The sequence below is a fragment of the Ovis canadensis genome, chromosome 16 (assembly GCF_042477335.2).
Source record: "Ovis canadensis isolate MfBH-ARS-UI-01 breed Bighorn chromosome 16, ARS-UI_OviCan_v2, whole genome shotgun sequence".
Classification (NCBI taxonomy): Eukaryota; Metazoa; Chordata; class Mammalia; order Artiodactyla; family Bovidae; genus Ovis; species Ovis canadensis.
Window position 1 is genome coordinate 68,489,682 of NC_091260.1, and position 16,499 is coordinate 68,506,180.

The window sequence follows — 16,499 nt, forward strand, 5'->3', positions numbered from 1 at the left end:
GCTCAGGACTGATCTCCTTTAGGATGGCCTGGTTGGATCTTCATGCAGTCCAAGGGACTCTCAAGAGTCTTCTCCAACACCACAGTTCAAAAGCATCAATTCTTTGGTGCTCAGCTTTCTTTATAGTCCAACTCTTACATGTCTACTGGAAAAACCGTAGTCTTGAATAGACAGAACTTTGTTGACAAAGTAGTGTTTCTGCTTTTTAATATGCTGTCTAGGTTGGTCATAACTTTTCTTCCAAGGAGTAAGCGTCTCTTAATTTCATGGCTGCAATCACCATCTGCAGTGATTTTGGAGTGCCCTTCCCCCGTCCCCCCCAAAAAAATAAAGTCTCTCACTGTTTCCACTGTTTCCCCATCTATTTCCCATGAAGTGATGGGACCAGATATCATGATCTTTGTTTTCTGAATGCTGAGTTTTAAGCCAACTTTTTCACTCTCCTCTTTCACTTTCATCAAGAGGCTCTTTAGTTCTTCACTTTCTGCCATCAGGGTAGTGTCATCTGCATATCTGAGGTTACTGATATTTTTCCCAGCAATCTTGATTCCAGCCTGTGCTTCATCCAGCCCAGCGTTTCTCATGATGTACTCTGCATATAAGTTAAATAAGCAGGGTGACAATATACAGCCTTGATGGACTCCTTTTCCTATTTGGAACCAGTCTGTTCTTTCATGTCCAGTTCTAACTGTTGCTTCCTGACCTGCATACAGATTTCTCAAGAGGCAGGTCAGGTGGTCTGGTATTCCCATCACTTTCATAATTTTCCACAGTTTATTGTGATCCACACAGTCAAAGGCTTTGACATAGTCAATAAAGCAGAAATAGATGTTTTCCTGGAACTCTCTTACTTTTTCGGTGATCCAGCAGATGTTGGTAATTTGATCTCTGGTTCCTCTGACTCTTCTAAAACCAGCTTGAACATTTGGAAGTTCATGTTTCACATATTATTGAAGCCTTGCTTGGGGAATTTTGAGCATTACTTTGCTACCATGTGCTGCTGCTCCTGCTAAGTCACTTCAGTCATGTCCGACTCTGTGCAACCCCATAGATGACAGCCCACCAGGCTCCCCCATCCCTGGGATTCTCCAGGCAAGAACACTGGAGTGGGTTGCCATTTTCTTCTCCAATGAATGAAAGTGAAAAGTGAAAGTGAAGTCGTTCAGTCGTGTCCAACCCTCAGCGATCCTATGGACTGTAGCCTTCCAGGCTTCTCCGTCCATGGGATTTTCCAGGCAAGAGTACTGAAGTGGGGTGCCATTGTCTTCTCTGGCTAGCTTGTAAGATGAGTGCAATTGTGCAGTAGTTTGAGCTTTCTTTGACATTGCCTTTCTTAGGGATTGGAATGAATATTGACCTTTTCCAGTCCTGTGGCCACTGCTGAGTTTTCCAAATGTGCTGTCATATTGAATGCAGCACTTTCACATAGCTTATTTCAGCATATTTCACATAGCTTAAACTTCAGTAACTTATCTAAAGAAAATTCTCACCAAAAAAGTCATAATTATTAACTATTAAATAAATTAGTATGAAAATTTCTTAACAAATTGCAGGTAAAAAGGTGACTGGGATGTCCTTAGACATGTTAGAGATTTATGTTTTCCCATTAATTTGTTTTTTAGATTTCTTTCTCTTCCATAAAAATAGACTTTGAAAGCCCAGTTGTTATGACTTAATAGTATATTTTACCTATGCTATTTCACTTTTGGCCTATACCATTTCACTTATTCATTTAATTAACTACTCTTTGGCTTGGTTATTTCTCATAGTGCTTAACATTTTATACCTTCATGTCTTATTTTCCTACATTCTTATTTCCTACATTCCTGATTCCTCCATCATCTTGTGTGAAATCCTTATAGTTAATTAGTTGATGGTTGGGCCTTCTATGGGCTTCCCTGGTGGCTCAAAGTGTAAAGAATCTGCCTGCAGTGCAGGAGACTGTGTTCAGCCCTTGGGTTGAGAAGATCCCCTGGAAAAGGGAATGGAAATCTAGGCATTTTATGTTCATAAGTATGTTAAGCTCAATGGATTTCACTGCATAGAAATTAATTTATGTTATTAAGTGAATATATGATGTTTACCAATAAATAAAGATATGGGGAAGTGAATAAATTCAAGTATTTTGCCAAATTTTTAGGATAATATAGTCAAACTACTTTTTTATTTACTTATTGGCACTAACAGTAAATGCATAGAGATAGTGGAAAATGTGATTACATAGTTTTCTCTATCTTTTGAGTAGACATTGTGTTTCATACATGTATGAAAATAATTATTAGGTGAATTTAGGCAATTTAAAAATTAGAACTGTTCATATAGTCCCTAAATAATCTGAAGATAATATCAGAAGATTCCTGAGAAGTGCAGGAGTAGGAGATTCACTAATCTTTTTACAAGGATGATTTCAAATCATACAAATCCTGTTGAAACATTTGAAACTTGATTAATCTATTTTGTATAGTTATAAGATTATATAAGTAAATGTGGGATTTACAGTTTTATTTAAATATCATTTCCTCACAAGGCTTAAACTAAAAGAAAGTTAGTATAAAATGGACAACTGATACTTTAATTTTTCTCTGTTTCATATCAACACAGTGTCATAAGTGAACCACCATGGCACTTGACCATTTTGATGAATGACCATTTGATCATTTTGAAAGTTAATTTGGGAGTTTTTATCTATCATAAAAGTAAAAACTATATGATGAGGAATGAGCAATTTGCATAATGGTAATAGTTACTAATATCCATTGAGTCTATGATTCAGACCCTGTTCTGAGGACTTCTTAGACCTTGACTCAATCTTCACCATCCATTGGTCTTACTGTTCTCACTGACAGATTAACAACCACAATAAGAAAAAAAGCAGGGTCACCTACCATGTCCTTGGGATTAAAAAAAAAAAAAAAAAAGAAGAAATAGCAGACATGGTTCCTGGATTTAATCACTCACAGTATAATCAAAGAAAAAAATAAACCTATGATTCTGACTCAGAAGAATAAATATAATGATTCAGAATTAGCCAAGATATTCTTTCAGCAGAGAAGACCAGACAAAAGGTTTTTCCTAAACTTTTTGCTGAAGAGGCTCAAACCCAACGTGTTGGAAACCTGAAAGTTGTTTTTCTGCTGCTCTGAGTTCTGGTCACAGAACACAGTCTGTCCACATCCATTTCAGATTTATTGCTGAGCTATCTTCTTTCTTCATATACATGAAAAACATTTTTTTTTTCTCTGCTTCCATGTAATCAGCAGTGACAAGAATTTTTTAATCACTTGAAGTCAGGGCTTAGGAAATTTGCTCTGACTATAAATCAAAATGGATTAATCAGCTATTAGTCTTCAAAGAATTTCATGAAAAATTCCAATTAAATTGGAGTTTAGATCCCTACCCCCAGAAAGCCAAAGACTATAACATTTTCCCATTGGCATATCTTAGATCTTCTCTTTAGCCCTTCTCCTGTGAGAGGGAGAGGCGACCATAAAGCACTAGTTTTGTCCACCCCTGAAACACAAGTGAGGCTGGAGGTTCAGATGACTTCAGTTGCCCTTATACGATCTCCCAAATTTTTGTCAAAAGATGTAGCAAAAGTAGGCTAAAAATTCAAGTTAACAGACAAGCAATTGAACATTAACATTAAAAAAAATTTTTTTTAATGTATTTGGTTGCCCCAGGTCTTAGCTGTAGTACACCACAGGATCTTCAGTCTTCATTAGTCCCTGTAGGATCTTTTTAGCCAAGGCACATGGGATCTAGGGATCAACCAGGGATTGAAACCTGGCCTCTGCATTGGGAATGCTGAGTCTTAGCCACTGGACTTCAGGGAACTCCCAAATGTTAACCTTTTTAAATGGCCTAAATAAGATGCTTTCACACCTCTGACTCACTTATTTTCACATGGTTTCCTCTAACCATTATCAACTTAGTAAGGATTGAGTAACTGTGAACTTCAAGCCCACAAGCAATGCCAAACTGCTTCAAAACCTGCTGAAGCTGGTACTGTGAGGACCATCTTTCTCTGCTGTCCTCACCCTAGGCCAGAGGCTTTTACAAGCTTTAGGAAAACATCAAATAGCTATGACTTTCAAAATTAATAGCTACCTAATGCCTTTAGTTTTCCAAATTATGTCAAATACTTTAAAAAACACTTTTCCTTTTATTTTGAATTTTTTTTTGTGTTTATGAGTGTTTTCCCTAAAGAGATTCCTGATGATTATAAAGATTTCTGGACATACATGTAGTTTTAATGAAAGCATTCCAAGATTTCTCCTAAATTACTACTATGTTTGATTTCTAAGTGAGGTTAGAATTTGATATATATAGTTCAACTCAAGTTTTAAAGGGATTTATTTATTTTTTACTGTAACATGCAGAAAAGCAAAAACTATTGGGAAAATGAATTCACACATAAATTAGTTCAGTAGATAAATTTAAAATTCTTTACCCACAGTGGGGAGTAAAATAAATACAAAGGATTTTTTTTTTTCACTTTTGTGGGCAAAAGCAATAAATATGTTAAAAATGTTCTCCTGTAGTTAATAAATAATAGTTTAATGTGTTTTTCAGCTGCTTAATCTTGTCCGAGTCTTTGTGACCCCATGGACTACATCATTCCAGGCTTCCCTGTCCTCCACTATCTCCCGGAGTTTGCTTACACTCATGTCCACTGTGTCAATGATGCCATCTAACCATCTCATCCTCTGTCACCTCCTTCTCCTCCTGCTCTCAATCTTTCACAGCATCAGGGTCTTTTCCAATGTTTTAAGCTAATTAGGGGAAAAAAAAGAATGAAATTAAGCAGTCCAATACTAGAAATATCCATGGAAAATATATTTGATTTTGAATGATCCTAAGTGTTGTGACTATATAAACCTAAATATGCTTTTTTCATGTATAAGTAAAATTGCAGTCCATAGCTATTATTTTATTATACTTTTCTATGTGTTTTGAGCTCTTGATATTTATTTTCAGCCTATCTTCTGTAGCTGGTTTTAATTTTTTTGCCTAGACTCCCTTCTTTTTATTGAGTAACCTGCTCTTTCACTTTTAGGGAGCTATTTCTTCTGCATATATTATTTATGATCTTGAAAACAGCTGTTATCTTCATGCACAACTTTGATCTCTCTGGAAAGAATGAATCATCTAAGTGTAAGCATGCAAACCAAATGAACCTCTCAACGTCCTTGGAATTTTTCTCACAAAGAAAACTGAATATTTTCCTAAAGGCAAAGTTGGGGCAAACCCCAAATTTCTGACAACTATTGCTCTGGCACTTTGAAGAAAGTAGATTTGATATTGTCATGTTCTGTATACAAAGTTCCCTTCACAATGAGGAACTTGATCCTAAACTCTCCTGAGAAAGTTATCCTGAAATATAAAAACATTGCATACATTGTGAAGGTGTGTTTTATCATGTTAAATGAGCCCTATAAAACAGTGTATAAAGATATGACCTATCAATTTGATGTTCCCTTTCCTCTAGACTTGCTCTAGAGGAACAAGCTGATTTGATTTGTGATTTGTCACTTTATGAGAGCTGATTAAATCCAGGAATCTTATCTTCCTCTTGTTTTTTTTTTTTGTTTTTTGTTTTTTTGACAGGTCAACAGTTTTTTTTATTCATTCTCTTCTTCCTCCTCCTCTTCAGTGATCCCTTTGGCCAGTCATGGATTCTTAGAGTTTTCCAAGTCCTCTGGCCAATATTTCCTCCAGGAAATGAAAAGCTGAAGATGCTGTTCAAAGCTGTATTTCTGCATCTTGTCCTTGAAGTTAGATAAACCATTTTTCTCCCTATTCTAATATTTCCATGGAGCTATTCAATTTGCATGTCAAATAGCATCTTTCCATTGCAGAGAATAAGACTGATATCAGAGAGAGGCCAAGATGAGAGAGAAAGTTCTGACCAAGTTCACACCACTGTTTCAAGTGTCTAAATATTTTGCCCCCATCTTTTCTACATTTGAGTGTACTTTCCCTTTCAGTGTGAAACACTAGTACCTTCCCAGTTAACTTTTCTTTTTGGGCTTAGATTGAGTTGTTTATCTTTAAAAATCAAGAGGCCTGATGGATAGAGAAACTGTCAATAGTACTGGTATATTACTGGTAATAAAATGGGGACATGAAAGTAGGCACTGAGGTATTGGACATTTAGGATTGGTGAAAGCTATTTGGACCATGCAAAAGCAATGTAATCAAACTATAATATGCTGATCCTTGAAACCCCAGACATGTATTCACACATGCACAAAAGGCCATTTAGGTGGCTTCTCAAAAATATGTCAGCGATGTGTTGGTTACTTCTTAATTAAAATGCTGCTAAAGTAAAATGTACTTGAGCCCAAGCCTGTCTGTCTGAAGAAAAATCATGGACAGCTATTCAACCTGATGAACCCATAATCAGCTAAGAGATTACTTAGAAAAAGACACATATATGTGTCTTCAATATTTTAACACATTTTGGAGCATATCAGTTGATAAGATTTCTGCATCATTTTTTTTACATCTACCAAATTCACTATGTATCATTTAATATGTCTAGTTTCTTTAAAGTGGAATATTGATTGAAATGAGATATTAATCTGGGTTCAGATGGTTTTTAGATATTTATCCTTTTTATTTCAATATTTTAGTTAATTTATATACACATAATTAAATGATTTTTTAATGTGTGTGACTAGTTTTATTGATTTTTCCCAAGCATTTAATTTAGTTTGCACAGAAATAGCAAGCTTCATTCCTCTTTACACTCATATATCTAATTTGGTATACATATAGAAACTAATTATTTACAGAAGCAAATAACCTGACAAAAATAGGCTGAGGAAGCAAATGCAACAGGCTTTTAATTGCATACTTCAATGGATGGGAGCAGAGGAGCTCCATCTTTCTGGAATGCGGCCCCGTGGGAGAACTCAGTAAGATAGGGGAAGAGGTCATAAAGGTTTACCCAGAAAATAGAGTGAGGGATGTATTCTTTTGGTAAGGGTGCCATAACAAAGTACAACAAACAGAGTAGCTTAAACTGCAGAGGTTTATTATCTCACAACCCTTGAGGCTAAAAGTCTTAAAGTCTCCATTCCTTCTGAGTGTCTGTCCCATGCCTTTCCCCTAGCAGTGGGTAACGCTGTGTCATCATTTCAGCTCTGTCACATAACTTCAGTAAGAGAGGCTCTGTCTCCCTGTGGCTGGTGATAGGACTCTGAGCCTGATCAAAGCAGAGCAAGTGATCACTGGTAAGCACGTTGATAACTGTAAAAGTAAATTGCACAATCGGAGGGGAGGCATTTGGGGATCAGAAGGAAAAAGAAAATTAGTGTGTACTACTTAAACATGTGATATAAACTGGATCCTCTTGTAAGGGCGCAGACTGCCTGAGCAGGAGGTGGGCATAGTGCCCAAGTCAAACCTATTACATAGAACACCTACCTTGCAGCCACAGGAGGACCCAAGGCAAAACATTTAGCAGAGCCATCAGAGACCGTCTCGGGGAAGTGTTTTGTCATTGTCAATGGTTTGTTCTTTGTACATTTTATTTGATTACTAGAGACAATGAGAATGTTATTTTTTAATAATCTCCGTGCTAAAAGATACTATTAGTCATGTATAACACCATCCAGAAAGCCTGAGAGAATGAGGCAGACACACAAGACAGAAGAGAAGAGTCTCTGCTTCCAGTCTAGATTATTTCCAGACTTGATCCCAAAGCATAACTGTTGAGTTATTCCTTCACAACATTGTGTGTGGTGCAGGAAGCCTTACAATACATTTCCTTTTTTGTTTTTTCTGGTTTAGAAGTTTTCTTTTTTCTTTTTGCCCAAAAGTATTGCAACAGAGGATGAGACGGTTAGATAGCATCCCTGACTCAATGGACATGAATTTGAACAAACTCTGGGAGATAGTGGAGGACAGAGGAGACTGGCGGTCTATAGTCATGAAGTTGCAAAGAGTTGGACACAACTTAGCAACTGAACAACAACAAACATCAAAACATCAAACAACAACATCAAAAATCTTGATGTTTATATATTTTTAAGGTAGTGGAATTTGCACTGTATTTCAGTGTCTTTCAAATGATATTATATAGCATATATATAAAGTTATAGATTTTGTTAAACTATCTTTATATTGTGTACTTAAAATGTTCCTTTACAGTATATATTTATATTTATTAGAAAAGTAATGCAGCATATTTTAGCAAATCTAAATAATATATAACATAGTATATCTTTATATTTCTCTCCTTATCCAATTCAGCAGATAGTAAACTTTTAGAATGAAATATAATTCCAGGCATTTTTTGTGCTAATTGGCACATGATATTTCTAAACTTTCTCTATCTTTCTTAACTTTCTGTCTCTCTCTCTCTTGCTGTCTCTCTCTCATACACATGTACACACAAACAACAAAAAACAAAATTTTATCCTATGCAAAGAATCATTCTGCATATTGTCCTACACCTAGCTTTTATAAATTAACGCTATTTTTTTTAATTGAAGTGAAAATGTGGAGGCTTGTTTTACTTTAGCTAGTTACTACATTTTGTGCAAATATTTGGACCTATCAACTTTGTTTATTTATGCATAGTTGTGATGTTTCCAGGTTTGATTTGGTTTGGTTTTTGCTGTTACAAATTTTAGTGGACACACTGCACATAAGTCTTCCTTAATGCTAGCACTAGTGCAGGAGAAATTTACAGAAATAAAATTATTAGTCAAATGTGCAAGCATTTATAAGTTCAAACGGCCATTTGAAAAGTCAAATCAATTTACATTCCCATCAAAAGTATATACTATTCCGTTACTCTTGTGAACCTCGTGTGGTATTACATATTTTCCTTTAAAATCTAAAAGACAAAACTGTTATCTAATTAATGTTTCAATATATATTTCCTGATCTCGAATGAGATTTGAATAACGTTGCGACTTAGCAGCAGCAGCAGCAGCATTTGTATTAATAGAATTTTTCATTTGTTTCTGCAGGTTATCAGTTAAAGTGTGGCCCATTTTCTATTAAGGTCTTAGAGACAGTAAATACAGTTAACTCTTTAAGAAGTTTGTGAAGAGAGAAATTCAAAAAGTAACTAAATAACATGTGTGATTGAAAATATTTACTCATTTGGTTGGCCATATTCTTGTTTATAGTGGACATATTTGAAGATAACCAAAGACCAAGAAATACAGATATAGTATAGAATGTAACTACAGAGGAGTTAGAAACAAAAATTGGTAGTATAAATTTCTTTCAAAAAAGAGAAAACGAGATTCAAGTGTGAATTGAGATTATTCTTTCTTAATCTTCTAGTTCCAAAATAAAACTTCAAATAAACTATCCAGAATTTTTGTCCAGAATGTCAGTTTCTTTGAAATATAATATGTGTCCTCTATATTTTAACCATTTAATATAAAATGTAATAAATCTTCCCCCTGGAGGAGGAAATGGAAATCCACTCCAGTATTCTGGAAGATTGCCTGGAAGATTCCATAGAGACTGAGCACGCATGCTCGTTATAAGTCTTCACATTATGAGCACTGATTCAAATTGCTATCATTTGAAGGTGTCTCAGTTTACCAATTTTCTTGTATTTTATGTTCTCCATCTTTGCATTTAATTTTGTGGTTAAAGCGTATCCTTAGTTAGATTTTCAGAAAAGTTAGTACTTAGACAATGTACTTTCTGAGGGCCTGTGTCTCTCAATATATTTTTATTTTTAAATCACAGTTGAATTACAGTACCCTGAATATGGGTACTATAATTCAACTGTGATTTAAAAATAAAAATATGGTGGCCTAGAGGTTAAAGCGTGTGCCTGCAACGCAGGAGACCTGGGTTCGATCCCTGGGTTGGGAATATCCGCTGGAGAAGGAAATGGCAACCCACTCCAGTATTCTTGCCTGGAGAATCCCATGGACGGAGGAGCCTGTTGCGCTACTGCCCACGGGGTCGCAAAGAGTCAGACACGACTGAGCGACTTCACACACACACACACCCTGAATATATACATTTAGATTTTAAAAAGTTTTTTAAATTGCCATTTTTATCCATTATTTTGCCACAGACTTAAAAAGTATGAACAAAAACCTTGGTCTACATTTTCTTCTTTTGTACGTGAGGAAGGAAACCGAGGTTCAAAGTGCTTAAATTAATCATACAAGGTAAAATAAATAGTAATTGGACAGTTGACACTGGGACTCATATGTTCTGTATGCTTGTGTTATTTTCCTGGGTCTTTCATGACAAAGTGCTACATTCTGGGTGGCTAAAACAACAGAGATTTATTTTCTCACAATTGTGAATGCTAGCAAGCATAGATCAGGGTGTTGCCAGGCTTTCTTCTATCTCCCCTTGTCTCGCAAATGGCTGTCTTCTTGTGTCTTCACGTAATGTTTCCTCTGTAGATTTCTTGTGCACCAATCTCTGCTACTAAGAACAAACTCAGGTTGGATTATGTTTTACCCTAAATATCTCCCTTCAATCCAGTTACTTCTTTCAAGAACTTTAATGCAAAGATAGTCACATACTCAGGGTTACAGAGAAGGCAATGGCACACCACTCCAGTGTTCTTGCCTGGAGAATCCCAGGGACGGGGGAGCCTGGTGGGTTGCTGTCTATGGGGTCGCACAGAGTCGGACACGACTGAAGCGACTTAGCAGCAGTAGCAGCAGCACTCGGGGTTAGGATTTCAAAATATGACTTTGATGGGACAAAATTCAGCTTCTAACAGTCCTCAATTCATACACAATCTCTATTAAATATACTAACTTTTCCAATGTTTGAAACAGTCAATAGCCCAACTTCAGAAACTAGTTATATCACTAAGCATACCAAAGTGAAGACTTCAATCTCTTGGTATTTTAGAGACGGTAAAAATGCTCAAACTACCACACAATTGCACTCATCTCAGATGCTAGTAAAGTAATGCTCAAAACTCTCCAAGCCAGGCTTCAGCAATACGTGAACCGTGAACTCCCTGATGTTCAAGCTGGTTTTAGAAAAGGCAGAGGAACCAGAGATCAAATTGCCAACATCCTCTGGATCATGGAAAAAGCAAGAGAGTTCCAGAAAAACATCTATTTCTGCTTTATTGACTATGCCAAGGCCTTTGACTGTGTGGATCACAATAAACTGTGGAAAATTCTGAAAGATATGGGAATACCAGACCACCTGACCTGCCTCTTGAGAAATCTGTATGCAGGTGAGGAAGCAACAGTTAGAACTGGACCTGGAACAACAGACTGGTTCCAAATAGGAAAAGGAGTATGTCAAGGCTGTATATTGTCACCCTGCTTATTTAACTTCTATGCAGAGTACATCATGAGAAACGCTGGACTGGAAGAAACACAAGCTGGAATCAAGATTGCCGGGAGAAATATCAATCACCTCAGATATGCAGATGACACCACCCTTACGGCAGAAAGTGAAGAGGAGCTAAAAAGCCTCTTGATGAAAGTGAAAGAGGAGAGCGAAAAAGTTGGCTTAAAACTCAACATTCAGAAAATGAAGATCATAGCATCCGGTCCCATCACTTCATGGGAAATAGATGGGGAAACAGTGTCAGACTTTATTTGGGGGGGCTCCAAAATCACTGTAGATGGTGATTGCAGCCATGAAATTAAAAAGACACTTACTCCTTGGAAGAAAAGTTATGACCAACCTAGATAGCATATTGAAAAGCACAGACATTACTTTGCTGACTAAGGTCCGTCTAGTCAAGGCTATGGGTATTTCCTGTGGTCATGTATGGATGTGAGAGTTGGACTGTGAAGAAGGCTGAGCACTGAAGAATTGATGCTTTTGAACTGTGGTGTTGGAGAAGACTCTTGAGAGTCCCTTGGACTACAAGGAGATCCAACCAGTCCATTCTGAAGGGGATCAACCTTGGGATTGGAAGGAAATTCTTTGGAAGGAATGATGCTAAAGATGAAGCTCCAGTACTTTGGACACCTCATGCGAAGAGTTGACTCATTGGAAAAGACTCTGATGCTGGGAGGGATTGGGGGCAGGAGGAGAAGGGGACGACCGAGGATGAGATGGCTGGATGGCATCACTGACTCATGGACGTGAGTCTGAGTGAACTCCGGGAGTTGGTGATGGACAGGGAGGCCTGGAGTGCTGCAATTCATGGGGTCGCAAAGAGTCGGACACGACTGAGCAACTGAACTGAACTGAAGACAAGTACAACTCAAGCTCCTTGTGAAATCTTACTTGAACAGGGTATAATACCTGGTAAGTTGCCCTCTTTTGCTCCCCAAAGCAAGTCATGTTCAGGTTTTATAGTTCACATTTAAATGAACCATTTATCTGGAGACAGCTTACAGAAGCTGACACAGAAGTTACCAACCCCAGTCTACCCTGTCTAGTCATGCTACTTAGAAAAAGCTTAGTCTCTTTAACAAATTTATCACAGTAAGTATTATCTTTAAACATAACATAACTGGATAACATCATTATATATTTTTCCTCATCTTGTGCCACTGTTTTCTACATAAATTAGTGTTCCCTAAAATAAAATTGAAAAGTGAAAGTGAAGTCGCTCAGTTGTGTCCGACTTTTTGCGACCCCATGGACTGTATCCTACCAGGCTCCTCTGTCCATGGGATTTTCCAGGCAATAGTACTGGAGTAGATTGCCATTTCCTTCTCCAGGGGATCTTCCTGACCCAAGGATCAAACCTGGGTCTCGCACATTGTAGACAGACACTTTACCATCTGAGCCACCAGGGAAGTCCTAGTGTTCCCTAACATCTTGTTAAATATAAATAATTCAAATATATATATGTGTTGATTTTTTAGCATAGCAGATAATACACATTTACTTTGTTTCAAATGTATAGCAAGACCAGCATGAACTCAATACATCTTCTAGAGTCCTATTGGATGTTAGATGGATTCCAAAGTCTGGGAAGATTTCCATGTGTGTTTCAAGGAAGTTAGTTTCTCAGTGTTGCTGGTAAAGATTATTTTCCCCCGAATAAATACCATTAACTACTTTCAATCTTTTACTCAATTTAAATAATAAATTACTCACCATCACATGAGAAATTTTAGTGATGAAAGCTAATAAATTATTCTGATAGAAGAATAATTGCTCATCACATTGTGTTTTCAACTGAGGATCAACATTAACGGAAAGCTACTTCAAACATAACATTTTAATCAAACAGTAGATGTGATAGAGAATGACTTTCTGAGTTCTTTTGAGACAGTATTTTATTTTACAGATAAAAAAAGCAGGTGAGTTAATGGATCTGTTCAAGTTTAACAGTATAATGTATGAATGATTTTCAACTTTCCTAACCTGTGTACTAATTTAATAGTCCTTGACATGACCTACTGCTACTTTTGATTTTTTTAATTCATGTAAGTGAATATATATAGCTATATAGTATATAGCTATATTAAAAACTATATATTATATTTTATATATTATATATGATATTTTCATTACCCAAACATGGTGGCACTGCCTCATTGATTTCTAGAAGAAACTACTCAAACCGATACTGGAAACAGAGAATGCTGTTGCCATGGTGATAAATTATCAACCATATTTTTATTTTCTATTTTGCTCAAATTATTAATAATTAACTATACCAGGTGCCATTGTTGGGGTAAGCAACGGTGCCATAATGCTATACTACCTTGTTCATGGAAAACAGAAGTCTAGCATCTTCAGATTCCCTAAGGGAAAATAAAGACCAATTCTCATCAGAACTCAACCAATGTTATGGTCCCTAAATGCAGAAAGTTGGTATTGTATATACTCAAATCAAATTTACCTCAGTTTTGAAGATAGCCTTTGATTATCCCACAAACATATACCTACTTCTTGTATATGCTTCTCAAAGAAATGTCCATCATAATTCAACTGCCCCTTACATTACCAACATCATATCGCTACACTTGAGACAACCCCAGTGTCACCAGTTACTGAATTCACTAAAGCCTATTGTATTCTATTATTTCTGAGCTAATTTTAGAAGTTAATAAATTCATTTGTATGTGGGATCTGTGACTTCATCCTGTATGAAGGTTGTAGACAGTACGTATGCCTTTGTTTCTGTGTTACCTACCCCATGGACTTTTCCTAAGAAACAGCTACTTGAGTCTTGCTGCTGCTTATAGTTTAGCTACTTTGCTTGTAGCTCACTTCCATTTGCTTGTCCTCACTTCCATTTCTGAGGATTCTAATCATATGTGCAAACTCCGTTTTGCAGAAGCAACGTTATTTCCCTTTGATAGGCAGAGTTTTTCACCCAAATCTTCACCATAACCCACTTTTTTATTTTTTTTTAATTAGGTGACGCTTAACTTTAAGAGCTTAAATTGGCCAGGTTGCAATGCTAACTCTCAAGTCAATAAAATCACTATTATTTACCAAGTAAAACCATTTATTTCTTCCTCTGGGGGTATAATCTTCAGTTAAGAAGATCCCTAGGTATTGAGAAGATAAATATTTCTTCTAATGGAACAATAGATCGAATAGTGAGAAATAGTGTTCACTGATTCCAAACACACATTGCACCAATTTGATAGCACCTCAGTCTGAGTTTAACCATCCAGCTAGCACTCCACTTGAAACTTATTGACCCATCCCACTGTTTTGTATAGTGGGTCTGCTCTATTTAATGAGATACATATAGGACCAATGACTAATGCCATGGGTATCAGAACTTTCCATGTTATTTTATAAGAAAGTTAGTTTATTGTCTTGTACCTAGATTGTGTGGTAGGTTTTGAGGCTACTTTGGCTGAGGTTGATGGGAGGAAGAAAGATATTGTAAAGAGTGGAGAAAACTTTAAATATTCATATATAGCAGGGAAATATTCAAAGAGAAGGAAATGTATGGATTTTGGAAAGGAATATTCAGAAATGAACCTAATGTTGATGGTTTACCAAATATATGTACATGAATATGAGAATAATGGAGACATAAAAGCTATCTCAGTCAGATGGCTGGTGCTAGTTTCTTCTACCCATCAGTCTGTTGCCAAGAGCTGATTACATCCTCTTTGGTCTAACCTTAAATGTAAACATCAAGCTTTGATTAGGAGGCATGGGTGTTTGCAAATGATAAAAATATAAGTATTTTGTTGATATTAAAACTAAAAATTAATATAAAATGAAGAAGATTTGTATTATTTAAAATAACAGATTAAATATCTGTATTTAACACAAAAGGTTTCTCTTTATCTCAAGAATACAACAACATGATTAGGAGAAGCAAGGCTAGCTCTTTATCCTATCATAAATTACAGTAGTTTCCTGTGTCTTCTAATGGTTACTTTAGAAATATGCAAGGAAATTGGCAATGAGCTTTTCAGAGGAATATAGGATAAGATTACTTCCATTCAGTGGAAGAGATTTTAGTGTTACAAACTATGGCTATTTCCTGAAGACATTTTTTTTTTCTGCCAACTACATTTACGAGATAAGAATATTTCATAATTAATTCCCAGTTGTTTCTTGTTATGCATCTAGTGATATATTTCTATACTGTAATGGGTTGGAGATAGTGTTACAAAATAAATGTAATCTATATTTTTTATTAGTCAAAGATATTTTTATAAGCCTGGAAAGTTTTGAGTTTGAAATGGAAGGTTATGTAAATTACATTCAAATAAATAATTGTTGTTTGGAAAGTTTCATGTCCTTAACACTGTGCTGATTTCTTTAGAAGATACACATAAATATAAAGTTTCTATCAAAGGCTTGGAGTATAATCTCAAGGTGATGGAAAAATATATTGATAATTAAGTACAAGCTATAATTCAAAGTGCATTGCAAGGATCCAAGTGTATATCATGAAGGACATAATACTTGAATTGCTTTTTAAAGATTAAATAGGATTCTGATAGGTAAATATGTAGAGGAAAGACTTTTCATATAGAAAAAAATTAATGTATTTACATGAGCAGAACTTCGGAAGCTAGAAAATTTGAGTAACTACTAATGAAATACTTTTAATATGCTTTGTTCAGATAGTATTACTGTTGTCAAATTCAGTCATCTATAATCCTGGGACAGTATATGGTACCAAGGCAGTAGGATTTTGAGAAATTAAGACTATGGACTATAGATCTAATGAAATAGACAATGGAAATGGTTATAACTTTGCTTAAGGCCAATTGATATTGCAACTCTATAATCCATAGAATAAATTTAGCTAAAGTGATAGTAAAGATGAAGTTAGCAGGTAGCCATGATTTCAGTAAGCCCAGCTATATGTGAGGGAGCCTACAAGCCATTATATATAGAGGTGTCGGAAAGAAAGTGATTGCAAACAAAACAAGTCAAAGCAATACAAAAACATATCGAAAGTAGGACAGTGTAAATATAATTGCTTTAAAAATGAAGGTAAGGCGTGAAGAACAGTGAAAAATGACTAAAGTCTTATATTTAGCTAATAGAAGATCCACGGTCCATTATCAAGAACTGTTGAAGGCATGATTTGAAGTCATGTCTGGGAGAAAGCCTAATGAATAGCACATAATTAT